Genomic DNA, 14,053 nt, shown 5'->3' on the forward strand with positions numbered 1-14,053 from the left:
TAGCAGTCTGTACCACACAGATTCACTTGGTAGCTGTGGCTGAGCAGTCAGACTTCCCTCAAGAAGAGTTAGGCAGTATGTGGAGTATACAAAATAGGGCAATTTACACAGTAGAACAAGCAAACACGGAACAGAGCTTCGGTGTAAAGATATATAGTTATTTATTTATAAAAACACATCTATGAAAAACACACTGGCACTAATAAGGCAAACAACTTCAATCACAATTACTATAAGTAAATCAATCCCCCTAACAATAGTTCGACAAGTCTAGGTTCAACGGCACCACTTATTTGCAGACAGAGGTGAATGCTTTAACCTAGATGGCACTCTAGTATTCGTTAGGACGGGAGAGAAAAGGCAGGGTATGAAATCAACTCGGTACCAACACTTTTACGAACAAATGCAAGGCAAGTAAGGCAGTGTCTACTGTAGATCGCAAAGTTCAGAGGCCAGGCCCACTCGGAGAGAGGCAAGGCAATATGTCCCAAAAAGTATCACAGTGGAAATGCACTTCGAGTCTTTGGCACAAATTGTCACAGAAAGATTGGACCAGTTCAGAACAGAAAGTTAAGAAGGCTTGGAGGTGACCCAATGGAGAGGCGAGGATTAAGACACCTCACGCTAACCGACACAAGGGAAGCCAGGCGGACACAGCACCTTGTATGTGGAGAGACAGCTCCGGCGGGGGCAGTTGTTCCTGGTGGTGGATGCAAGTCGGGGCTTTGCCAAGAGAAGAGATGCTCTCGTCGTCGAAAGAAAGTTGAAGATCGTTGCACCACCAGGGAAGAGACCAGCCGCGGAGTGCTCCGTCACAAGTCACCACCTTTTGGTCGCGGTACGGGTTAGTGGCTATCCGGTTGCCGGGGTGCTCAGCACGGGCAATTCGACCACTACGCCCTGGAAGTGAAGAAAAAGCAAAGGGGACTGGTTGTTCCCACCAGTCAGGGGAAGAAGACTCTCCAGCCGGGAGATCTCCTCTGTCGTTGGGAAGTGGTGAGTCGGTTCAGCAGGGCTCCACCGGAGGTGTCGTCGTTGCAGGTCGGCTCAGCTTTACCCTCGTCGGATTCTTAGGTCCTGTGGCGACTTCTGAAGATCCAGTCCCAAAAGCCCTGCTTTTATGCAGAAAACCCCCATTCATTCAGCCTAGCTGTCAATCAAAACACGCTAAGTGGTGAGCGGGTTGGCTCACCACTTGGGCCAATCACACCAGAGTGCGACTTGAGTTGGCAAGGCAACTCAGTCCAGTGTGCCTAAACCCCCTCCCACACCCCATGTGGTACCCAGACAGAATGGCACCACTTTGGAGGGCCTCTGTGCAGAAGCCCGTCAAAAGTGGAACAAAGGGCTCAACCTTTGGTTTAGGAGTCACAGAGACGAACACAGACGCCATTTTAAAAACCGAGTTCTGGCAGAAAATACCAACCGATAGATTTATTTAAGATAAATAAACTGGTGGTATGTTAGAGATTAACGAGAAAAAGTATTAACCTCCAACAATGGGAAGAATCCCATAGGGTTATATTCGGGGTCAAATATAACGAGTAGTTTCCACTGCCACCAGCCAAAACTCGACGAGGCGGGACGGGACAGTGCCCCCTCGAATAACAGACCCAGGGGTAATCGAATTACCCCTACTAGCATGTCCACAATAGGATGGTTTATACTAGTTCTGTTAGTAAATTTAGGTCTAGTAAAGCCAATGGTTACTTTACATGCCCTGGGAGACAGTAGTCAGTCCCAGGGTATGGAGTCTATGGTGGGGATCCTCTAGGACGCCCCAGTGTTATGGCACGGAGGGTGCGGTGTAACACACATAGTAAAACATATGAGACCCTATGGAGTAAACGACCCCATAGCCCATAGAACACATTGACATTCAAAGGAATTAACCACATTCATGTCCAAGAGTGGGAGAAAAAGAGTCTCACTCTTGGCAGGATGGAAAAAACTCCAGAAATCCAGCAAAGCTGCTGGGGGACTCACTAGGTTAGGACATTCAGCCTAAACAGAGAATTCTCCCTAACACCTGCACTGCTGGGGGGTGGGGGTGCTGGGGGACATGAGTGGGGGCCTGCTGGCAAGTTCCCTGCACTGCTGGGGGTTAGGGTGCTGGAGGACATGTGTGAGGGCCTGCTACCAGGTGCCCCTGACTGCTGGGGGGTGGGGGTGCAGGGGGACATGTGTGGGGGCCTGCTGGCAGGTACCCCTGACTGCTGGGGGGTGGGGGTGCAGGGGGACATGTGTGGGGGCATACTGGCAGGTGCCCCTGATTGCTGGGGGGTGAGGGTGCTGGGAGACATGAGTGGGACATGAGTGGGGGCCTGCTGGCAGGTGCCCCTGACTGCTGGGGGGGTGGGGGTGCTGGGGGACATAAGTGGGACATGAGTGGGGGCCTGCTGGCAGGTGCCGCTGACTGCTGGGGGGTGGGGGTGCTGGGGGACATGAGTGGGACATGAGTGGGGGCCTGCTGGCAGGTGCCCTGCACTGCTGGGGGGTGGGGGTGCTGGGGGACATGTGTGGGGGCCTGCTGGCAGGTGCCCCTGACTGCTGGGGGTAGAGGTGCAGGGGGACATGTGTGGGACATGTGTGGGGGCCTGCTGGCAGGTGCCCCTGACTGCTGGGGGTGGGGGTGCTGGGGGACATGTGTAGGGGCCTGCTGGCAGGTGCCCCTGACTGCTGGGGGATGGGGGTTCAGGGGGGCATGTGTGGGGGCCTGCTGGCAGGTGCCCCTGACTGCTGGGGGGTGGGGGTTCAGTGGGACATGTGTGGGGGCCTGCTGGCAGATGCCCCTGACTGCTGGGGGTGGGGGTGCAGGGGGACATGTGTGGGACATGAGGGGGGGGGCCTGCTGGCAGGTGCCCCTGACTGCTGGGGGGGTGGTGGTGCTGGGGGACATGAGTGGGACATGTGTGGGGGCCTACTGACAGGTGCCCCTGACTGTCTGGGGGGTGGGGGTGCTGGGGGACATGTGTGGGGGCCTGCTGGCAGGTGCCCTGCACTGCTGGGGGGTGGGGGTGCTGGAGGACATGTGTGGGGGCCTGCTGGCAGGTGCCCCTGACTGCTGGGGGGTGGGGGTGCAGGGGGACATGTGTGGGGGCCTGCTGGCAGGTACCCCTGACTGCTGGGGGGTGGGGGTTTAGGGGGACATGTGTGGGGGCCTACTGGCAGGTGCCCCTGATTGCTGGGGGGTGAGGGTGCTGGGGGACATGAGTGGGACATGAGTGGGGGCCTGCTGGCAGGTGCCCCTGACTGCTGGGGGAGCTGGGGGACATGAGTGGGACATGAATGGGGGCCGCTGGCAGGTGCCTCTGACTGCTGGGGGGTGGGGGTGCTGGGGGACATGAGTGGGACATGAGTGGGGGCCTGCTGGCAGGTGCCCTGCACTGCTGGGGCGTGGGGGTGCTGGGGGACATGTGTGGGGGCCTGCTGGCAGGTGCCCCTGACTGCTGGGGGGTGGGGGCCATGGGGGACATGTGTGGGGGTCTGCTGGCAGATGCCCCTGACTGTTGGGGGGTGGGGGTGCTGGGGGACATTAGTGGGACATGAGTGGGGGCCTGCTGGCAGGTGCCCTGCACTGCTGGGGGGTGGGGGTGCCGGGGGACATGTGTGGGGGCCTGCTGGCAGGTGCCCCTGACTGCTGGGGGTGGGGGTGCAGGGGGACATGTGTGGGACATGTGTGGGGGCCTGCTGGCAGGTGCCCCTGACTGCTGGGGGATGGGGGTGCTGGGGGACATGTGTGGGGGCCTGCTGGCAGGTGCCCCTGACTGCTGGGGGTTGGGGGTTCAGGGGGGCATGTGTGGGGGCCTGCTGGCAGGTGCCCCTGACTGCTGGGGGGTGGGGGTTCAGTGGGACATGTGTGGGGGCCTGCTGGCAGGTGCCCCTGACTGCTGGGGGTGGGGGTGCAGGGGGACATGTGTGGGACATGAGGGGGGGCCTGCTGGCAGGTGTCCCTGACTGCTGGGGGGGTGGTGGTGCTGGGGGACATGAGTGGGACATGTGTGGGGGCCTACTGACAGGTGCCCCTGACTGTCTGGGGGGTGGGGGTGCTGGGGAACATGTGTGGGGGCCTGCTGGCAGGTGCCCTGCACTGCTTGGGGGTGGGGGTGCAGGGAGACATGTGTGGGGGCCTGCTGGCAGGTGCCCTGCACTCCTGGGGGGTGGGGGTTCAGGGGGACATGTGTGGGACATGAGTGGGGGCCTGCTGGTGGGTGCCCCTGACTGCTGGGGGGTAGGGGTGCAGGGGGACATGAGTGGGACATGAGTGGGGGCCTGCTGGCAGGTGCCCCTGACTGCTGGGGGGTGGGGGTACAGGGGGACATGAGTGGGACATGAGAGGGGGCCTGCTGGCAGGTGCCCCTGACTGCTGGGTGGTGGGGGTGCTGGGGGACATGTGTGGGGAACTGCTGGCAGGTGTCCTGCACTGCTGGGGGGTGGGGGTGCAGGGGGGCATGCTTGGTGATCAGTAGTGCATGGTGACATGTGGCTTGGTTGGGGGCATGCCCATGGTGGATGGGCTGTCTGCGGGACATGACCAGGGGTGCAGGGTAGTCCCCTGTGGTGTGGGCTGCCTGCAGGGGCCGTGGAGGGTGTAGAGGGAACAGCTGGGAGGACCCACACTGCCAATTCACGTGTAGGACTCCCTGGCACCCCCGAAATACACGTACCCTGCTGAAATCACGTGTGAGACTTCCCCGAACTCCAGGAATACACGTACCCCACTCGCACAGGGCCTATCGTGTGTGTATCTCCACGCGTACCCCAGAAATACACGTACCCCACTCGCACAGGCCCTTTCGCGTGTGAAACTTCCCGCGCACCCCAGAAATACACGTACCCCACTCGCACAGGCCCTTTCGCGTGTGAAACTTCCTGCGCACCCCAGACATACACGTATCCAGATCCAATCGCGTATGAAACTCCACGCGAACCCCAGTTATACACGTACCCCACTCGCCCAAGGCCTATCGCGTGTGAAACTTCCCGCGCACCCCCGAAATAAACGCACACACTATTTTTCACACAGCGGGTGTCCGTGTTTGTCGCGTACCCCTTTGCACGCCATTTGTCCTAGAGGGACACAGTATGGGACATTCATCATAGCTGTATGTATGTGATTTTTGTTAGCGCACATTTTTTTCATGCGCAGGGACGCTACCGCCTGCCTTCGTGTGGCGGACGTGTTTAGGCCTGTGCGCGTCTTTGCCCATGCACTGGTTTGCCCTATTCGATTCCATGAATACGTGTTGTAGGCGAGCGTGTAGGCGTTCCGCGCACTTGCCTCCTGTACTTCCCCCGTGACGCCCACATTTTCACGAGTTGCACCCCATTGGCGTGTCACGCCCCCTGTTCCTCCTACTTTTGTTGTGTGCGCCGCCCTATGTGCGATTTCGCTGTGCGCTTAGCGCACGCTGTTTGGAGACGTGTGCGCCAACGTGCGCCACGCAGAATTTTGGCGCATATCCTGGAATTTCCTCGCGCACAGACTTCCAGGAATCTCTGTGCGCGGGTTTTGCTGCGATTTACGCACTGGCACTGCGATTCACATGCTTTTGCACGCTTGCGCTGAAAATTTCAGCGCACATTAATTCCATGAATCGGCTTCTGAATCAGTGACTCACCCCCTGAGTGTGCCTGAAATAAACCTTTAATGAGTCTAGCAATTATTGAATGGAATTCCAGAAAGACAAATAGCTCAAATAGCCACACAGCATTTTGGCCACAGCCCAGGAGCATCAATTTGTTAAAAAAAGTGTTATTTCGTTTTTTTTGTGGTAGCAAGGGATACCTCAGGGGTCGTAAGTGCGACCCTCGGTGACCCCTAAATGACGTCCCTGTTTGCTCTTTTCAGCAACCATATGGTGCTGGATTTCAGAGTGTTCTTCATGTTTTAAAATGAGTGATAGATCAATCATGAGGCAACGCATCGAAGCACAACTTTCCTGTAGTTTAGAAAATTCCACAAAAATAGTATACATAAAGTATACTGAGGCGATATGCCCCGAGGTGGCGGTCCAACCTTGTAGGTAACGGACCTCTACCCAAGTTAAGGGGCCGAGTGCAGTGAGAAGGGGAGGAGAGAAAAGAGCAGTGCTTGGAGAGAGCACTCTGGTTGTTCCGAACCCGGGCTTGCATCAGTAGATACAGCCGGGTTTGGTGCAACCTGATTGGCTCCCGCACCCTTCGAGGGTGCTAATGTACATTATGAGGATATTGTAAGCTACTGAAGATTTTTGTGACCAAATTGTTTTCAAAGCACTTTTATTATTTATGTGCTGTATGTCCTTTTCTATAGATTGTTGAGCACCATTGAATGTAATTTATTCTGAATTCAGTATTGTAATAATGTATTAGAAACAAAAAGGTCTATGCAATCATGAGTAATATGTAAAAAATAATTCTGCCTGGAAAAATACCTATATATAAATGAAAAATATTGCATAAAAAATTGTATTTTTCACGCATGAATAAACCATTTTAGTGTATTGGTACAAATAGAGGAATGAGGACAAAGTGACTTGCAATATTATTTTGAGTATGTTAGGGAACATTTTATTTCTCATGAAACATAGCATACACCCATTCTCTTTAATAGCTGGTCTATTGCTTACTCTATTGCAAGAGATGCCTCATTACGAGTCACCAGGTTTGGAAATAACGGTGGCGGTAAACCCGCCGTCACCATTGTTTCCGGCCCGGGTGATCTCGAGTTCTGCAGGCGGGAAGGGGTCACACCACCCACCTGCAGGCGAACAATATGGTGCCAGTGTTTCCACTTCCCCATTCCCATTGAGTCCTATGGGACTCAATGGGAATGGGGATTTACCGAATTCCGCCTCCGGAATTCCCGGGTAACCGGGGTTGTAATGCCCCGGTAATTTCGGGAATCACAGAGGCGGAAAGGTAATACGGTTACCGCCGGACTCGTAATGAGGCCCATAGTCTTCTTTTTGATACATATGTGATATATGATATGATATGATATTTTATTCATATCACGCCCATACACAAGTGTTTCAGGGCGCGACGAGGCAAGGGATGGGTACAAGGGAGGAGGGAAACATCAATCTTACTAGGCCCAGTGACATTGAGAACACGTAAGTGCAGGGGAAAGGGAAGGGGGAAAGTGCAAGGGGCAGGGGAGGAGTGGAAAGTGCTGAACATTTGATCAAAAACAACAGGTAGTGCGGCCAGCAGGTGGCAAGTGCAAGAATAAGGCGCAGACAACGGGTGTCTGATAAGTGCAGGAAGGGACTGGAGTGTTGCAAATACAGATATAAACAATGTAAAACATGTTTGAACGAAAATAACGAGAATAACACTAGTATGCAGCTCACAGTTTAATACAATGCCAATGCGCCATATAATAAACGATGAATCTATTTGGATTTGAAGAAAGCTAATCTGCAGCTCCTAATGTGCTGCAAAACAAATTATGTAAAATGCATTTAAAAACGTTTCTTGCTCACTCCTTTGAAACGCCAGCAGTGCACAAATGGAGCATTTTACTATAAACAGTTCTTTATCAATTAATGGCAGCTGGAATTCTGCTCTCTGATGGCTCAAGCTGAGGGCATTGTGGCATCACCATGGATGCATCATAACTGAGTGCAATGTATTTGTGATGACATTTTTATATTACAGGTCAGTTGTGATGTCATAGCTATCTTGTAATAAGAATATTATTTCCGGGCATGTATGCAGATATTGCAGGCTTAGTTGCATGCATTATAGTTATATGACATAGTCAACATTCTCGACGGGTCGGGCAGCTCTGCATCATGATAGTACTCCACTATTTAAAGGTTCTGGTGTGAGTGGTTTGTAAATGCCCCCAACACACCAAGTTTGCATTATTTGACCATAACTCTGTTGCCTAATGTGCATTTTCTATCTATTGCTTGGTTTGGTTCAGCATGGCATGAAACCATTATGCTTCTTTATGTGTGTATATTGAGACCAGTGTACTGTATACTTAAGCATGCTATTTAATAGTCTATATTACAGCAACGTGAACATACAAGTGTATGGGCCTCATTACGAGTAGCCAGGTAAAAACGGGTTCATTACCGGCATGCCGGTAAGAGCGGGTCCGTGCTCGTATGAACCCACTAATAGCGGGTGATCATGAGTGCGCGAGCACGCGCGAACTCCCATGCCGGTAATGGAAATACTGGCATGCCGCTAAAGGCCCTCCAACCCCCCGATAGCGGCATCACGGGACCCACCGATACCGGCACCGCCTAGGAGCAACCCCTAAATACTGGCCCGGTAATACCACCATGCTAATACCGGGTTCTTAAAACCGACCCGGAAATAACGTCATTGCGCAGGAACAGGAAATGGGCCGGCGGCCATCTTTAAAAACACAATCCATTGCAATCCTCCAGAACCACCAGTCGATAACTGGAGAGCACAGTGGAAAACTATAGAGAATGTCAAAGGCTACCAGGAAGACCACCCCCCGGCTGCGGAAACAGCGTTACTCAGACGCAGAGCTGACCATGTTAGCGGACACTCTAGCTGCACATGCAGACATAATCCAATCCCGCGACAAGAAGCGGGAGGTGCAGCACCAAAAGAGGCAAATATGGCAGGGGGTAGCCCACGAGGTATCAGCCGTAGGTACCCCCCGTGCAGTGTGAGGGACTGCAGGAAGCGGTGGGATGACCTCCGGTTGAGGGTATGCAATATCATGGGCACCAATCGGAGGGAGGCCATGTCCACAGGTGGGGGTGCCCACCCCCCTGCCAAATTGATGCCTTGGGAGGAGACGGCTATGGTCCTGAGTCCATCGAGGGATTATGCGAGATGGAGACGGGTGCGGCATTAACCGCGCAAGGAGGTGAGTGACCCTGCAGATCCCTGTAGGGGAGATCATGACGTAGCACAAGTGAAGTGGTAGAGAGTCTAGGCAAGGCAATGCATGTCCCAACACCCACATGACCATATCCAAGTCCAGATGGCGGGCCAAACGCTGCCACACTGAAATGCATGCTGAGTGCCAATCCCATAACCAACACACAGCCAACACACCTGGACCTTGCCCATGTGATACATCACACACACCCCAAATCAATGGCATGCCACCTGCCATGCAGTGAATGCTAACATGCCCCCTCTGAATACCCTGTATGACACACCTGTAAGGCATGAATGCATGATCAAATGAATAATGAACAGCACCATCTTATGCGCCTGCCATGTCACACCATCACTGATGCCCTGCACCTCTTCTACCCCCCCAGGCACCGATGAGGAAGAAGCAACCCAGGAGACCACCGCAAGGGCATCCACCTCACGCCCTAAGAAGAGGGCAACCGCCACCACCACCACCTCTGCTGGAGGCAAGCAGGCCACAGCCACTGCCAGTGTGCCTGTGCGAGCTGGGACACAGCCAGCAACACCTGCTGCCTGACACACTACTGACACAGCAGGCCACAACCACACCTGTCCAAGGGGAGTCCCTGGAAGCACCTGCCTCCACTGGGGAAGAACTTTATGCCAGTGTGGAGCCTGAGGGAGACACTGAGGTGACATGCCCGGCCACCCCGAGCCCCGTGCCCACCCCCTCGCCCCAACACCTGCAGTCACCCGCCTGCAGTGAAGCTGATCCATGCCTCTGTGACTGTGACCTACCCACCTCTGAGGAGTACAGTCTCGCAAATGCCGTCCACGTGACTGCACAACCCACCACTCCAGCCCCCTCCAAAATCCAGGAGACACGATTGTCGATGGTGGAGGCCCAATAGGAGGCCATGTTAGACCTACTCTGCCAGTACATAGCGGACGGGGAGGAAACCAGGCGGGGTATTGCCACAGCAATTGCGGGGACCACAGCGGCCATTGAAGCCAACACAGCCGCTGTTAATGCATCGGCTCGGCTAATGAGGGACTGCCTGGGGGCGGTGACAGAGGTGCTGACTTCAATGCTGCTCCATATGCAGCGGCCACGGCTTGCAGGAGGTGTGGAACCTGCCAGCGACTCACCTCCCACCTCCACACCAGCTTCATCTGTCCCCACCAGCCCAGTGCACCAGACACTTAGGAGTGCAAGGCACACTGAAATGCCACCTTCAGACAGGAAGAAATCCCGAAAGTAGTGTGGGTGGACAATGGGAGTGGGACACAATGTTGGGGGTGAAGGGAGGCTTCTTGTGGAGTCTATTGGGGGTATTGGTGTTGGTTGGAGGGGGGTTTGGAGTTTGTTGGGGGGTCTAGGAGTTTGTTGGGCGGTCTGGGAGTTTGTTGGGGGGGTTAGGGAGGGGGGAGTGGGCACATTTTTGCTGTTGTAAATAATACACACGTTGTGATAAGAAAAATCCATGGCTGGACATTGTTATTTTCGTGTGCATCCATTTAATGTGTTACGTTGTTCAGTGCCCAACTCCCAACATTCCCTGTGTGCATGTCCACATTGGCCCAGTGTCTGACTGACACATGTCTTTCATAGTCCCTGTGGGTCAGGAGTATTTGTGAATCTGTGCTTGGTGTACTGAATGGCCATCCCATGCATCATGTACTAGCAGGGGGGCTACTTCACCTCCGTCTACATCCTCATCATCCTCACCTGGGGCATGCATGTCAATGTCAGGTGGCAGTGGTACATTTCTCTGGACGCACATGTTGTGCAGCATGATACAGGCAATGGTGATCTTTGCCACCTTCTCAGGCCTATATAGGAGTGCCCCACCAGACCTGCTTAGGCAACCGACATGCGCCTTCAACAGGCCAAAGGTCTGCTGTATCACAACACGGATGCGGGTGTGCACACGAATGTACTCCTCTTCATGGCTGTTCTGCGGGTTCCACACAGGGGTAAGTTGCCACGGTCTCAAGGGGTATCCCCCGTGACCTGCAAGCAAATACAAATAGGTGTGTGTCACTCTGAGCTGGCACCTTCAGGAAGCACAGTCACGGCGGCAGCTATTTGGTGTGGACATGCACATGTCACTGTACGTATGCAAAATTGTCACCTAGATGCATTCTAAACTGATATGAGGTGTGGTAGTCTGGATGGCGTTCAATAGATGATGCAGGGTGTAATCATGCATGCTGAGGCAGATGTACTGTGGTAGTGCATGTTTAGCCTCCAATTCATGCTGATCATTCTTCACTATGCATGGTCACACTGACCACATTGCCACAGTTGCCATCCTGTTCATTCATGTATTGCTTGCCATCACCATGGTGGCCTGGTTGTGCCTCTTACTTGTTGTCATCGATATGCATTATTTGTGATATGTGGCCCAGTGATGTGTCATGTTCCGTTTGGCCGGTTCAGGTCAGGAGTGTTTAGCTGTGCATGCATTCTCCAATCACTGGCTATTGCCACCCAGGTGCAGTATGCCCCCACCCCTTTCCCAACCAGGTGCAGTATGCCCCCCCTTATGCATGCCTACACATCAGAACCCCAAAGCACTGCCATGGGACAATTGTGCAACTCACCACGCAGCCAGGCACGTGGTCCAGCATGTCGCTCCACGTGACAGGGTAGCGTGGAGTTGCGCAGTACCATGGCATCATGTGTTGATCCGGGAAATCGGGCGCAGCAATGTGTGATGATCTTGCTGGAGTCACATACCATTTGCACATTGATGGAGTGGTATTGCTTGCGATTGCGGTACACCGCCTCTATGGCATGGGGGGACTACCAATTCCACATGGGTGCAGTCGAGGGCACCAACACAATTGGGCATGCCTGCCAGTACATGGAAGCCTACTTTGGTGTCGGCTATCTCCTGGGCAGTCCGTGGTAGGGATATGTTGGTGCTCGCGTGCTTCAGGAGGGCATCCAGCACTTGGTTCAATATGCGTGAAAACAGTGGCTGTGGAATGCCATGCAGCTGGCCCACTGTGTGTTGGTAGGTGCCTGTGACCCGGAAGTGGAGCACAGACACCACCTTAAGTAGCGGGGGGGTGGCAGTGCGTATTTCAATGAGGCTGGCAATGTCGTTCTGTATCATGTCCACTATGGTGGTGATGGTGTCACGGTCCAACCGGTACAGGTTGTAGATCTGCTCAGGGGTTAGGTTAAAAGGGCTGGGTCTGGTGCGAGGGATTGGTGGTTGCCTACGAGGCACTGCTGGCTGCGCTGGTGGTAATTGCTGGGCCTGTATCACCCTCTTTCTCCTCCTGCGTCTCCTCTGTGCTGCCTGTTGTTGTTGTTGCTGCTGTAGTTGTTGTAATTGCTGTTGTTGCTGTAGTTGTAGCAGTATGGGCATGTCCCCCAGCGCCATGATTACAACAGCTAGTGGTAGCATTTTGGTGCTGGAAGGGTGTGGTGTGTGGGTGTGCTCATTTAATACAGGCTCAGCCTCCATTGACTCCACCTGTGGGGATTGTGTGCACCTGTGGCAGTTGGCTTGTTTCCTGATTGCTGTTTGCGGGTGGTCTGCGATGCCTGTATGGCCGGCATCGTGCAGCCCGTGATTACTGGCTTCGTGATGCCAGTATTTGCATGTCCGCGTGGGTTGGGATGTCCTCCTATTACCGGCATGCCGGTATTTGCTCCCCGAAGGGACACGTGTACGCGCCCATGCCTCTATTAGCAGCACCGTTATTTAAGGGGCCGCTAATACCGGGTTGCCGGGTCAGAATACACCGGAGCGGTACACAATGCTGGTATTGCCATACCAGCATCGTTTTTGCCTTACCGCCAACCTTGGAATGAGGCCCTATGTGTTTTATGCGCTGGCAATGCTTAAGTAACATATATGTTTTTGTTTGCAAATTGTTAGTTAACAAAAATAATAAAAGCACATCCGTTTCTGTGGCAGCCTAGTTGCTTTGCATCAACATTACCCTGTAGTTTGTGCTCTTGCCTATAGTCCTAAACAGACGAAATTCCTGGAACTGGCTACTTTTACTTTACAAGGACAGTTAATGACATAGGATATGTTTTATTTTTTCCTTGTGCATGGCTGAAGTTCCAAATTAACATATGGGACCCATTCAGCTACACAATACTGTGCATTATAATTATCTATTAGTAAATAGCATGTTTTCATCTGCTCTGCAATTGCCCTCGGATATACTTCACCACAATTCAATTCGTAAAATGAAAATGTCACCAACATTACAAAAGAAACATTGTGCATTTCAAAGTGTCCCTCTTAGGATAAATAGTACATAAAACATTTTGGATGCTAAGGTTGAAAAAAGACCGGGCTATTTACTGATAATGTTGCTTATCGTTGTTGGCAATCTAATTCTGGTAATTTCCAAACCACCATGTTCATAGATTTAGCCAGAGAGATTCCCAGAGTTTTCCCCTCAGTTCAAGTTGGGTGGTTCAGGAGAGTTCAGACCCTCAGGTTTTGGAAAGACTGCATAATTAGAGCGTGCAGTGTTAGGAGGTTGATTGAGGCTTGGCTACTGCAGGTAGCTAAGGAAAGACTCTTACTTTGATTTATGTAGCTGAGGGAGAGGTAGAAAACTGAAATAATATAAGGTTGGGTATTTTTGGACCATGCAAGTGTTTGTTGTCGGCAGGCAGGGGGTTACCATTCAGTGGCTTTAACAGAGTTTGCGATCCTTTTGCGACTAGGCAGTCCCAGTGACCACCTTGCATGGCATACACATGTGGTATTTTAGCTCGTATAGACCAGCTGAGTTGTCAGTTCTGCAATTTTGGAACCTTTGCTCTGGGGAGTTCCAGATTCAAGAGGTTTTGTCTGGTGGGTGGAGAGCAGCCATACCAGTGCCAGGCCCGGCATACACCAAATAAACCACAATGAAGTGTACATTACCCGTCGTCTTGCTCTGCTGTTCCTATACAAATTGGTGATGAGGGCCTGAGCCTACAGCTTCAGGCTCCTGCATCTTCTGTTGGAGCCAGGGAGAGGAATCCGTTGCCTGGCCTGTACCAGGTCCCAGAACATCGTCACTAGAAGCTGTGAAGTACCTCCTGGGAAATTCTGCCAGCTGAGGCATGAAGTACTCTGTCATAATGTGCGTGCGAGCTGGAATGTTGGCTTTCCTTCCAGAGTGAGCATTCCAGCCTCGACAGCAAAGATGGTTGGTCTGATCGTGTGGCTGTGGCTTCGGGATC

At 53.1% G+C, this 14,053-nt stretch overlaps 1 long non-coding RNA gene across 1 annotated transcript in view; it reads right to left on the bottom strand.

Moving 5' to 3' along the window:
- Window positions 1-13,872, bottom strand: part of LOC138467141 (uncharacterized) — a 76,635-nt gene extending 62,763 nt beyond the window's left edge. The window contains exon 1 of the long non-coding RNA XR_011268070.1: window positions 13,752-13,872. This is a non-coding gene — a long non-coding RNA (uncharacterized lncRNA). The remainder of the gene's footprint in view (window positions 1-13,751) is intronic.
- Window positions 13,873-14,053: the final 181 nt, after the last annotated feature.

Source organism: Ambystoma mexicanum, chromosome 4q, assembly GCF_040938575.1.
Source record: "Ambystoma mexicanum isolate Mex_15411 chromosome 4q, UKY_AmexF1_1, whole genome shotgun sequence".
NCBI lineage: Eukaryota > Metazoa > Chordata > Amphibia > Caudata > Ambystomatidae > Ambystoma > Ambystoma mexicanum.